Below are 13,367 nucleotides of genomic sequence, written 5' to 3' on the forward strand. Positions count from 1 at the left end.
CAAATCCCATGTGTCTCACCCTATTCCTGGAAGTAAAAAAATAAACAAATAAACAAACAAATAAATAACAAGTTATGCCCTTTCTGAGGCAACTACCTTACTTTGCCTGGTCCTGGTTGGAATCCCCACAGAAGAGGATATGATGAAGTTGTCCACATCTGTCACCAGTGGCAGTTCAATGCTGCGGTGATCTTGACCTTTGCAGTGGGACAAAGAACAGCCCTGCCTTGGAAACATTCCCACATCTGGCAATTAGATCTTAGAAATGCAGGTCTGCTAAAACTCACACAACTACGTGGTGCATTTGAATGCGGGTAATGTTACTTTGGTATAGGGAAGTTTTTATGGTAGCGGTGAGCTTTGGTAATCCACCAGAGAACAGGTCTGAATTGCAGTAGAGTCCACATTTTCTCAATAACCTTATTAGTGGGAATTGATAATCTAGATGAGGAAGAGGATTCAAAAAGAAGGGTTTAATGGGAGCCAATATGTGTTTCCATATGTGCAAGATGAGTAAGGAGCTAGACAGAAAAGGATTAGATAACCTGTCAAGTTTCTGTTTTGAAGTTTGGGTGTAAAGGTAAGTAAATTCAGTTGACTTCATATTACAAACTTCTAGATTTACCCATCTGGTAGTACTGTTGTCTTTAAGCAACTGAATGGTTTGGCTGAGTTGAAAAGCCTGGAAATAAAGGACAATATCTGAGACTATCAGACCACCATCCTTGGAAGTGATGTGTCTAGTGGAGTTGGAAAATCTAGATCTTTTTTTATTGAAAATAAATTGATTAATTAATTTTTGCCATTTCTTGAATCTAGATGTGAGAGAGCAGTCAATGTGATTGTTTGAAACAGGGGAAAAAGTCGAGGGATCATGAACTAATGCAATCCTACCAAATATGGAAAGATTTAAAGCCTTTTATCCTTTAGATTTACATAGTATCCATGTATCTACTGGGTTATAATTTCAGGTATGAGCTGATGGATGTCTTTTGTTCCGATTATTCCCAACTAGGAAGAACCTGAGGGACGGAAGTTGCAAGCCCATTAGGTCCTGCCAGGATCTTTGCTGTTGGTATGAAGTGTTTAGAGCCATTAATGTAGATTTGGTAAAGTCAAACATGTTGCTGTTATTAACTGCCATTAAGCTGGCTACAACTTTTGGCAACCTTATGAATGAAATGATGAGGACACCATTTCATCAACAGCCCTGCTCAGGTACTGCAAACTCAAGACTGTGGCTTTCTTCATTGAGTTTATCTGTAATTCAATCTACCTCTTTTCTAATGGCCTCCCACTTTACGAAGCATTACCATATTTTCTAACAAGTCATGTCATTTCATGATATCCCAGCATATCCATCTTGAAATAGTGGAGAAGCCTTGAGCAGAGCTACCTTTGAAGATCTCATTGTCCAGAAGAAACAAGGCATTCTAGTCCCACCCTTTCATTAACATAAAGGTAAAAATGGATGGACCAGGTGTCTACTAGTTGCCAGTGCAGCTGTCTGAGCGTTGCCTGTCTCCCAGGCACATGTTACCAATAGCCTGGCTGCAGTGTTGTGAACTAGCTGTGATTTTCAAACATCTTTCAAATTTTGTAAGGCAAAATTTAGTAACAGTTTTGGACTCTGCACCTTAAGATCCCTATGTGGGTTGGAGACACTCCTTGAAAGGTACTTGTTACAGTAATGACCTTAGATAGACAAATATCCATGAGATACAATTTCCTTTTTAATCTCTTAGAACCAGTGCAGGGATAACCTTTTAATTAGTATTATGAAGATTTCACAAAAACAAATATAGCCAACCAACAATGCACCTGAGATCCAGGATTATGAGGCATATCAAGTTAGTGGTTCATAATTCTCCACCTAAAACTCTAGCTGAGAAAATGCCAAAAGCTGTGATAAGAGTATCTCTCCAAAACTCAACATGTGAGAAGGCGGAAAATCAAAGACTGGTATTTTCATTTGTTAAGTTATAAACTTGTACCATGTTGTATAAAATTTAGAGTGGTCTTGGTTTTGCCTAGTAGTCCTTAATCTTTCAGAAATTTTTCCAATAGTGTGATATTCCAAGCCCTATCTATGCATTTTTAAAGTAATTGGGCATTTAAGCTTTTTAAATTATATGAGATCCCGAAATGTGCTGCCAAATATAAATATTCAATCAATTATTTATGAGGAAGAAGATACATCTGTCCCAACTCTGGTGGTAAAGAAATTCTTTGTGATGCAATTTTTCTGATTTTTGCAGACATCAAACTTCAGAAATGAAATAATTGCAGGCATGGCCAATACATATGGTGTTTAAGTCCTCAACTCACCATCTTGTTGCTTCACCTGCATTTCTTCTTTTTCATGTCTACAAAAAATAAAAAATTTCCAATTACAGGAAGTATTTTCCTGTCATGGATGGTAAACACTATATAAATAACATAATAATGGAGCAGGCCTTCTCTTTCTGTCAGATGCACCTTCAAATGAAGCACACTTTAACTGGAGTATCCACTATCCCATTTCTTTTTAAAACAAATCACTCCTCAACTATTGCCATCTTGTGGCTTCTGACCTGTTACACATTCATTTTATCTGCTAATAGTGTTAGTTTGACTTGGAAACGCACAGGCAATTTTAAAATGAAATGTAAATGAATTAGAAATGCCTACAGGAGATCCATTAGCATAAATCCAATCAAGGGGCCTTTGTTTAAGTTGTTAAAAATGGATTAACATTTTCGCCATCTGGGAAGACTGAGTTACTTTTTGCTTACATTTCTTAAGTTTTAGAAGCAAACTGTCCCTAGTTTTGTTAAATTCTATTTTACTTGAATATTTGGTGTTAATCAAATTATCTTATTTTGCTTGCCAGATCATAAATTCACAGCGAGATCCAGAAAGTGCTTTTTAAGCTTATGTGAGTGTGTGCCTTCAAAGTTGCTTATGGACTTATGGCAACCCTATGAATTTCATTGGATTTTCTTAGGCAAGGAATCCTCAGAAATGGTTTTGTCAGTTCCTTCCTCTGAAATACTGCCCACAGCACTTGGTATTCAATGGTGGCCTCCCATCCAAGTAATAACCAGGGCTGATCAGAGGGATTGGAGTTTTTAGGGTATTCAGGCCAGTACCATCTCCTAATGCAGGTGGGAAGCTTTTGCTTATAGTAAGATGTTAACTCCAAACTGCCCTGGTCCCCACAGTCTTGTACAGAGTAAAATACCTTGTCAAGAAGAATGCTAAACTATCTCCGGCTCTTCCGCCCCTTGCCTAACCTAGTGGAAACCCTGGAAGTGAAATCTGGAAGTACACTTATGGCACTTCCAAGAGTCCTTTCTGGCCAATTTTGCATTGAAAACCATGCAGTGTGGCCCTCCACCAAGGTAAAAACTATCCAAGGTGAAAACCACAGTGGCCAACTCCAACCTAGGTCACAAACATAATAACATTTTTTATTGATTCATGGATGTAATTTTATTTAGATCTCGCCTCTCTCCTGAAATGGGACTCAAAACAGCTTATTTAAACAATCACATTAAAAGCTAACAATAATAATACCGCACAGTAAAAGTCTTAATGAACAATGCATCTATAGCTCAGTTTATTTAGATGCAGTTTGGTTGCTTTATAAATGCAGTGATAACAAGGCCAAAGCAGGCATGTTGGGAAGTTAATATTCAAGGGAAAAGAGGCAGTTCACAGGGAAAATAAGAGCTGAGGTCAGGAGAAGAATCTAGGTGCAGTATAGACAACTTGGTTGTTGTTGTGTGGCAGGATTTGTTCAAAGGATGTTTGTCATTGCCTTCCCCTGAGGCTGAGAGTATGTGACCTGCGCAAGGCCACCCAGCGGGTTTCGTGGCTGAGCAGGGAACCAAACCCTGGTCTCTAGAGTCATAGTCCAACACTCAAACCACTATGCCATGCTGGCTTTCTCATAGTCAACTTCAATTCTAAATATCCCTCCCTAAAGTCATCTTTAGGGGAGAGGTATTCAGAATTCTGGGCCAGAGAGCTTCAGTGTCTCATTAAAGTACAAACCACAGGATCCTATAGGATGTTGCCGTGGCATGGCTCTTAAAGTGGAATCACAGCACTTTAACTGTGTAGTGTGAAAGGGCTCCCAGCTCTTTAGGAGGACAGCTAAGAATATGCATCAGTGTATATTCTTTGACATCAACATACATGTTTTGAAATTGTGGCCAACAGTAAACTAAAATTATTGTATGCTGAAGAAGTGAGAGCAGGAACTTGTCCTTGTAGTGCTGGTTACACAATAATGAAGCCTCTCGAGATCCATTTTTCTTGGCTCTCTGACAATTCCCTGAGCGGAACAATGTTGTTCAGAGGTAAAGTGGAAATCTGTGAATTTCAGTTAAGTCTGTAAAAGAAAATTAATACACAAGACTGCCTCCACCGAGTCACAGGCCATGTCTTCATCTCATATGATATGGATGCAAAATCAATGCCACTGCAACAACTCCTAATCAATGTGGGCAGACTTTTTAAGAGAGATGATATGATAGGTTGTTTGAAATAATAACTTCTGTTGAATTAACCATGATTCCTGTTCATGGAAGAAAAAAAGGGAGGCAAGAGCAACATTTCAGTGCATTTTGTGTATCCCAAGCACAGTTTATGGCTGCACTGCAAAGGGTACTTCAATTTTCATTCCATTAGTCAAGTAAATACACATTCAGTCTCATCTAATAGCCATTTGTAAAGACAGTATGGATTTTATGATATGTAACCTAGTGATCAGGTCTACCAAAGGCAAGCAGAGTCGCTAAGCACTAAGCACTGATGTTAAAATGTGTTTCAGTCACAAATATTGTCAGCAGGCCAGCATGGTGGTTTGATCCATGAACTACGGCTTTGGAAACCAGAGTTCAAATCCCTGTTCAACTATGGAAAAGAGGAAGGCAAATGTAACCCCCCTCTGAACAAATCTTGCTAAGAAAATCCTATGATAAGGTCACCTTAGGGTCTCCATAATCAGAAAGGACTTGAAGGCACACAACAATTGTCAATTGGCTGTAGTTCACAGGTCAGATTTGTTCTGTAATACAAAGCAATACCTGACATTCTCTGACCACTGGTCAGATATAAACCCTATATTTAGTCAACCCCCCTCCCCAGGAAATGTTTGAATTGCTGAGTTGTTGTCATTGTTTGAGTTTGACTTATAGTCAGTAAACAATTTGACATATATGTAGAAGTCCAAGTGAAACTGGTAAATTAACCTAATCTGATAGCTACTATGATGGGAATCCCACTTTTTATACATATGGTGGATCCCACAACTGAGGGGGGTAAATTAAAGATATTTCTTAAGTTTCCCAATAAAATTAATGGCAGTTAGATGTTTGACTACACGGCTCTTTACCAAGGAATACAAATGGTTACAAATGTTTCCATAAGAGCAATGAGTTAAAATATTAATTAAAAGGCAACAGATTTCCCAAATGCCAAAGAGGGTACTTTGGCAGATTTATTAATTCAAAACCATGGGAAAAATATGTGCTTTCTCAAGTCTACCTTTGTAATGGCAGTTGTTATGAATTTGTACAATTATATAGAACCATAACTTTACTTATACAATCCTCATAATATAATATATAAAATATATTATGTTATTTGTTGTTGCTGTGTGCCTTCAAGTCTCTTCTAACTTATGGTGTCCCTAAGGGGAACCTATCATGGTTTTTTGGCAAGTTTCTTCAGAGGGGGGATGCCATTGTCATCCACTGAGGTTGAGAGAGTGTGACTTGTCTGGGGTCATGCAGTGGGTTTACATGGCGAAACTGGGATTCAAACTCTTTTCTCCAGAGTCATAGTCCAACACTCAAACCACTACGGCCCGTTACAAACGGGCACCCTAGTACGCGATGAGCGCGCACTAGGGTTAGAAAGGGGTGTCCTTTCCGGATGCCCCTAACCCTAATATGCGCTCTGCGCGTAGAAAATGGTGGCGGCCGTTGCACATGGCTGCCGCCATGACTACGTCACGACCGCGCCGCCTCCAAACAAGGCAGCGCGGTTGTGATGTAGTGGGGCTGCGCGAGGGCGCATAGAGAGCCCTTTCTGCGGCCCCGGAAGGAGCTCCGTTTCAGAGCTCCTTCCAGTTTTGCGTCACTGGGCGCAGCCTTTAGATGGCTGCGCCAGCGATGCAGAGGAGAAAGGGGCCAAGTGGCCCCTTTCTCCTCCTCCCCGTCGCCACGGGGTGTCCTTGGGGCTTGAAGCCCCAAGGGCACTCCTTTCCAGGCCGCGGGGAAGCGGCCTTTTGCTGCTTCCCTGCGGCCTGGAAAGCGGCGGATCGGGGCCTCAGCGGCTGCCGCTCTGGCCACTAAGGCCCCGATCCGGCAGGGAAAGAGGCGGGTGCAGGCCGCCACTTTTCGGCAGTCTGTAACGCGCCTACATCACACTTGAACAGATCAAGCCTGAAATCTCCCTGAATGCCAAGATTATCAAACTGAGGCCATCATACTTCTGTTGTAAACCACTCAGATTCCCAGTGATTGAGCGGTATATAAATAAATCCTATTATTATTATTATTATTATTATTATTATTATTATTTGGCCACATCATGAAAAGGCTTTGGCCACATCATGAAAAGGCATGACTCATGAGAAAATACAATAATGCTAGGAGAGGTGGAGGGGAGCAGAAAGAGAGGAAGATGAATAAGATGACCTAAGCAGAGCAGTGGAGGATAAGGGATCTTGGAGATGTCTCATCCATGAGGTTGTCATGAATCAGGGTCAGCTCAAGGGCAGTTAACAACAAATGTCTTATGTTGAATTTTAATATTTTTTAAATTTTTAATGTTCAACTTTATTGTTGTTAAATGTTTATATTTCCATTGAAGCTTTTGTATACTTTTAGTCTGTAGTGTATTGTGTTTAAATATGTTGTAAGCTGCCTTGAGTCTCATTGAGAGAAAAGTGAGATATGATGATAATTTCAGTCACCATATGTATATTATTCCAAAATAGATTAAATCCACCACATGTGAAGAAAAAAATAAAGCATCCTTTCCTCCTCTTTTTAGAAATTCAAACAAACAATTGTTTGTACTTTTTTCCAAGAGAGATGTCATCTGATCATATTTTATCCTTTTCATTGCATATTGCTATATATATATATAAATTAGCCAAAAAGTATGTCATTATCTCGGAGCCTCAGTGACTGGTCAAAGTGAAATCCGATGCAATCCTAGGCATGTTTATTATGGGGTACATAGAGAGCTCTTGTAGCACCTTTGAGACTAGCTAAAGAAAGAAGTTGGCAGCATGAGGTTTTGTAGACTTAAGTCTACTTCCTGAGATGCATTTGGGGAAATTAAGTCTACAAAACCTCATGCTGCCAACTTCTTTCTTTAGTTTCAAAGGTGCTACAAGAGCGCTCTACATACTGATTCTACAAACTAACACAGCTATATCTTTGAATTTTACCATTATGGAGTATGCTCTACTAAGTTCAGCGCTAGGCATAGGACTGCAGCTGGAATTTACTAAGAGATAGGTGTTTGCATCTTTCATCGGCTTGAATGTCACTGATGCATAGTGCTAGTTCTTGCCTTTTTTCCAGGGTTGTGCACTGGTGATGAAGGAAAGCAGACAAAATATGCTTGCTCTGAGCAGCCTATTTCTTCAGTGACTTCTTTCCTTCACATTCACTGTGCCACTGACTTTTCCCATCTGTGCCATCTTCCTAGTGCACCAACAGGGTTCCAACCAACACCACTATTATTAAAGACAAATCTAACATACATAGATACATTTAGAAGGCTGAATTATGTCTGAAAGCAGCAACAAATAATTTTGATGATTATAAGGTTCCAACTAAGGATATTCTGAGAAAATCTGATATGCTCAGGCTGTTTTGAATACAAGTTGGTAAAGTGTGTTTCCTAAATAATTTGAGACACTGAATTAATTTTTGGATTTTGCCAAGCTAAACCTACAACATTTTAGGATATTCCATGAAGAATAAATGGCTGCTAAAAATACCTACAAGGCAAATACCATTTTTACAACATGTACTTTTTTTGTTAAGAGCAAAAAAGCGGGCTATACTAAAGCCACTGTCAAATGTTTTGGACTCTTCTAAAAGTTTACATTGCCAAATATGCCATTTCAAAGAACAGCCAGCAACAGTGAAATTGTGTTAAGTTGTTAAAGATTTTTTTATTACTAAAACCTACAACAGATGTGTATCATATGAAAGATTTGTTTTATTTTATGTAGTACTTTTATATTATTGCACTTTTATATTGTACTTATTTATTTTGTATGAGAATAGCCTATGGTCTAAGCATTAATAAATTACTACTACTAAAGAAGGATGATGCCGAGATTCTATATGAAATCAAATCATTTCACAGAAATGACAAAAGAGCATATTTGTAATATGTGCTTCATGATAATTTAATGTAGAAGAAGAACATCAGCAAGATAGGAATTCCTAAATGTGATGTTCTTTCTCATACAACTCTTCATCCTCATCTCCACTGGAGAGATATCTCTTCCACAGCCTCTGATTCTCATTACAAAATACAAAGGTTTCCCTAACTATCAAGAAACCATCTCCTAACCATTAGCTCCCATACATTAAACACTTCATACTTATCTTTAGCAATTAACTGCAATCTGCCTAACAAAGGAATTGGCTGGTCAACAGTTATAACAAATGGCACATCTAACAAAGACAGGGAATTAGCTTCATGAATGTAAGGGGGATACCTCCTAAATAAGTATTATTTTATATTTTATCTTATTTTATACTTTAATTTTATGTATTTAATATTTATTATTATTATTATTATTATTATTATTATTATTATTATATAACAATCTAATTATACATTATTTTATATTATATGAGAAGCATGACTCAAACATAGTGATTGAACTAAAATGGACAGGAATAGGAGATTTTGGGTCAGGTAACTATAGGTACAGTGTTCTACTCAGGAAATGAAAAAAGGAGAAAGAATGGAGTAGCATTAATAGTAAAGACACAGAAAAATCAGTAAAAGGATATCATGTAAAATCTGACTGAATCATGTCAATAAAGCTTCAGGGAAAGTCAATGAACATCACCATAATCCAAGTATATGTGCAATGACAGAGGCAAAGGAAGAAGAAATAGATAATATCTATGGTGGAGTCCAGAAAGAAATATATAACATACCCAAAAAAGGATTGCTTGATAATCATAGGCAACCAGAATGCCAAAGTAGGAACCAGAGAAGAATCAAAGACATTAGGAAATTTGGACTATGTTCAAGAAATGAAGCAGGAGAGCATCATATTCATAGCAAATACCTTCCTCATACAACCAGATAGGACGCTGTACATATGGACATCACTGGATGGTCTACACAAAAACCAAATAGATTACATAACAGGGAACAAAAGATGGAGAAGCTCCATTCTTTCAGCAAAAAATAGAGCAGACTACGGCACAGACCATGAACAACTAATATCCAAAATAAAAATAAAAATAAACCAGTAACACCAGTAACTGTGCCAAAATATAATCTGGGAAACATTCCAACAGCATTCAAAGAAAGTGTGAAAAACAAATTTGCACAACAGTATTAAGTTTAGTTGCTTGGGAACTAAAAGAACTATGAACAGAAGTTGAGGACGTTTGGAGGAATTCAAAAAGATTATAACTATGGCCAAAAAAAGAAGAAACAACAATGGATGACAGATTAAACACTTCAAGCAGTCAAAGAAAGACAAGAAGCAAAACCAGAGGAGACAGGAAAAAATCTGCTACTGTCCAACGATTAATTAAAATTTCAAAGACTTTCAATTTCAAAGACAAAAGAAATTTCAATTTCAAAGACAAAGAAAATTTCTACAACCAGCACTACAGAGAAATAGACACTGAAAACAAACAAACAAAAAGAACAAGAGATCTATTCCACAAGATTCAGGAACTCAAAGAGTGAAGGGTGAAGGGAGTGAATCCAAGAAACTAAGGGTGAGGATACTCTATGATCAGAAGGGGAACATTATACAAGAGCAAGATGAAATTTAAAAAATGATGGAAACAATATATAAAATAGCTATACAAAAATGTGAAAGGATAAATTCCACATGGAAAAAGAAACATGCAAAGATGAACCCCAAATTCTGCAAAACAAAATGAAAGCTTCACTCAACTGGAAATAATAAATCACTAGGAACAGATGACACGCCAAGAGAAGTGCTACAGTCAACAGAATCTAGTTCAGCTCTTACTAAAATCTGCCAGCAAATATGGATAATAAAGCAGTGGCCCACTGACTGGAGAGATTACTATACCTTCCCATACGCAAAAAAGGAAACTCAAAAGATTGCAGTAACTACAAGACCATTCCACTAATTTCCCATGAAAGCAAAATCATGGTGAAAATTCTGCAGAAAAGACTCCTACTATATATGACATGAAAAGTGCAAGTGGGTTTCAAAAAAGGAAGAGGCAGTAGGGATCATATTGCAAACATACAATGGATAATGGAACACACCAGGAAATTGCAAAAGAAAATGTACATGTGATTCGTTGACAACAGTAAAACTTTTGCCTGCATAGATCATGAAAAACTATGGAATGCTCTCAAATAAATGGGAGTACCACTACATTGGATTGCTTGATGCAGGTTACTATACCAAGGACATGAGGCTGTCAACAGAACTGAGTATGGAGAAGAAGAATGGTTCCCAATTGGAAAAGGGGTCAGACAAGGCTGCATTTTAACACCATATCTATTCACTTTTAATGAAGAATATGTCATACACAGAGCAGGTTTAGACTCATGAGCAGGAGGAGTGAAGATCCATAGGTAAGAGCATTAACAACCTAAGATATGCAAAATACACAATACTACTAGCAGAAACCAACAAAGACCTGCAGCAATTGCTGAAGAGGGTCAAGGAGGAAAGTGCGACGGTAGGCCTGATATTGAACATCAAGAAAACAAAAATAATGACCATGGAAGATCTACAAGAATTCATCCTAGATAATGAGAAAACTGAAATCGTAAAACAATTCCCCTTTCTTGGATCAAACATTAATGAGAACAGAGAGTGCAGTCAAGAAATTAGAAAAAGGCTAGGATTGGGAAGGGCGGCTATGAGAGAAGGGGATAAAATCCTAAAGTGCAAAGATATAACTCTGAACACTGAAGTAAGGATTGCCCAAATCATTGTAATCCCCACCGCCATGTACGAATGTGACAGTTGGACAGTGAAGACAAATTACATTTTATAAACATGACCATGCAGTAATATTTAAAGTTCTGATTGTTATAGCCAATTATTTTCCCCTCCCTGATTTTTAAAGTTTAAGTATTGTCTAGGCACATCTTGCCAAGCACAGAAAAGAGATTCAACACCTGCAAATCCTGCGTGTGGTGGGCTAGCTCTTATATACCCATATTTTGTTTTTGTTAGCTTACACTAGTTAGGCTTGATTTGGTTTTGCCTCAAATCAAAACTGAGAAAGCATGACGATTTACTAAAATTAAATTACAAACAATAGGAACCACACAGAAACTATTTATATATTAAATGCATGGAGCTGTGTGTGATTACATCTTAAAAAGCACCACACAGAGCAAGAGGGATATTTTAATGACTGCCAGTCAGTGTAACATGATACTTGCTTTAGTTCTGTCCCTTCCCTGCTACTGGAGATGGTAATTCAAGAAGCTGGTGCTGGACTTACATCCTCAAGAGAGGTAGGTCACCACATATCAGATAGCAGCAGGCCTGATTGATACAACTAAACACCTCTTCCAGACAAAGGACAAAATAGAAACTCTGGCAGAAAAGAAGTCTGTTGTTGACTATCTGCAGAGGAAGAGCATATGTTAAGACAGAAATTTATAGAGGGAAGACTGAATGAAAGAAAAGTAAAACTACATTCTTCAACGAGGCAACTGATTTTAAAGCTTTTTAATAAGTCCTCCTTTTTACAATCAGGTGTAAAAATCAGCCGGCACCAGTTACGTTTTCAGCTTGAATGTGAACTTTTGTACGATAAAATCCTAGGTAAGAAGAGTAAGAAAAGGAAGTCTTTAATAAAATAACTGGCCATTCTTAACTGTAACAAGATGAAACAAATAAGTAATTACTAGATTTCCCCCTTTTCTTAACTAAAGAAATATTTTGTCTGCTAAAAGGTATTAGTTTGAGGTTTTGGTTGGTCATATAATTAGCTGGGGGGGGGAACAAACATCTCAGGCAAATATAGGTAACAATCTGCAACTACAGTATTCCCAGGACTGCAGCAGTACTTTTTCCAGCCATAAAGATGTATTTCTACTGTCTGATTGAGTCACAGGTTGACATGTTAAAACTGCTCACGTGAATAAATACCTATTAACTGTCAAGAATATTTGTGTGTACACTGTGTAAGAAAAATAGTTATTTACATAGGTGTTTCTATTATAAAAATGAATATGCTGACCTTTCATATACGTAGGGTGGCAAAAACAATAAAGGCCAGTAGATATGATAATAAATAATTTTTAATTAATTAAAAATATAGAAGAGTAATTATATAAAAAAGCATCAATAAATAATAAATGTTAAAGCCCTTGGGAATGTAAAAAGCAGTACTAGGAGAAAATAGCAAAACAGACACCAGGCAAGCCTCTGTTTAAGAGATAACTCCATGGACATGGCATCCCAATTGAGAAGGACCTCTCCCGGTGCCATCCTGGTGCCTCTGATAGTAGGTGACATGGAGGAAGGGCTCTGGTTCTAGTATCTGTGCAAATCAGAGGTAGGCTGATGAAGAGGGAGTTGTTCTTTCAAGCGCTTGCGTTTCCAGTCATGCACTTCATTCTGTTTTCAAACAAAAACCTAGAATGTACCTGTTTAATGAGACATCTTTGTTTTTCTTAATTCATATACCGCCTTTCCAAAGGATCAAGGCAGTTTCAAAATGACAGAAACAAATACATAAATGATTTACATAAGCAAATCAATAAAATACCTAAACAATACACAATGTATACAAACTAAAACTCCATCCCTCATCCCTTAACTAAACTACAACCATGATTAAACGTTAAAAATACAAAAATAGAGGTGTTTTCTTCTCTTGGTCTGGTCTCTAGGGAGCCCCCCGAGCCTCAGCTTCTCTTGCTTCCTTCAGTCTCTTGTCAGGTCTTTAGCCTACAATTTGCACTGGCAGAGCTGGAATTCGTAGCATTTCTTGTGCAACCGTTACTATGGTTCATAAAGGCAGCATATTTTGATGAGCGGCATGAGAAATGGACAGTTCCCAGGGAGGGAGGGGGATTCTTTCATAGACCAGTTATGGCCTTTTCTAGAAGTCAGTCCTGATCTGCTGGGATTTCTCCAA

This window comes from Sceloporus occidentalis, unplaced genomic scaffold (genome assembly GCF_023333645.1).
Source record: "Sceloporus occidentalis isolate IW3139 unplaced genomic scaffold, rSceOcc1.0.p SCAF_5, whole genome shotgun sequence".
NCBI classification, from domain to species: domain Eukaryota; kingdom Metazoa; phylum Chordata; class Lepidosauria; order Squamata; family Phrynosomatidae; genus Sceloporus; species Sceloporus occidentalis.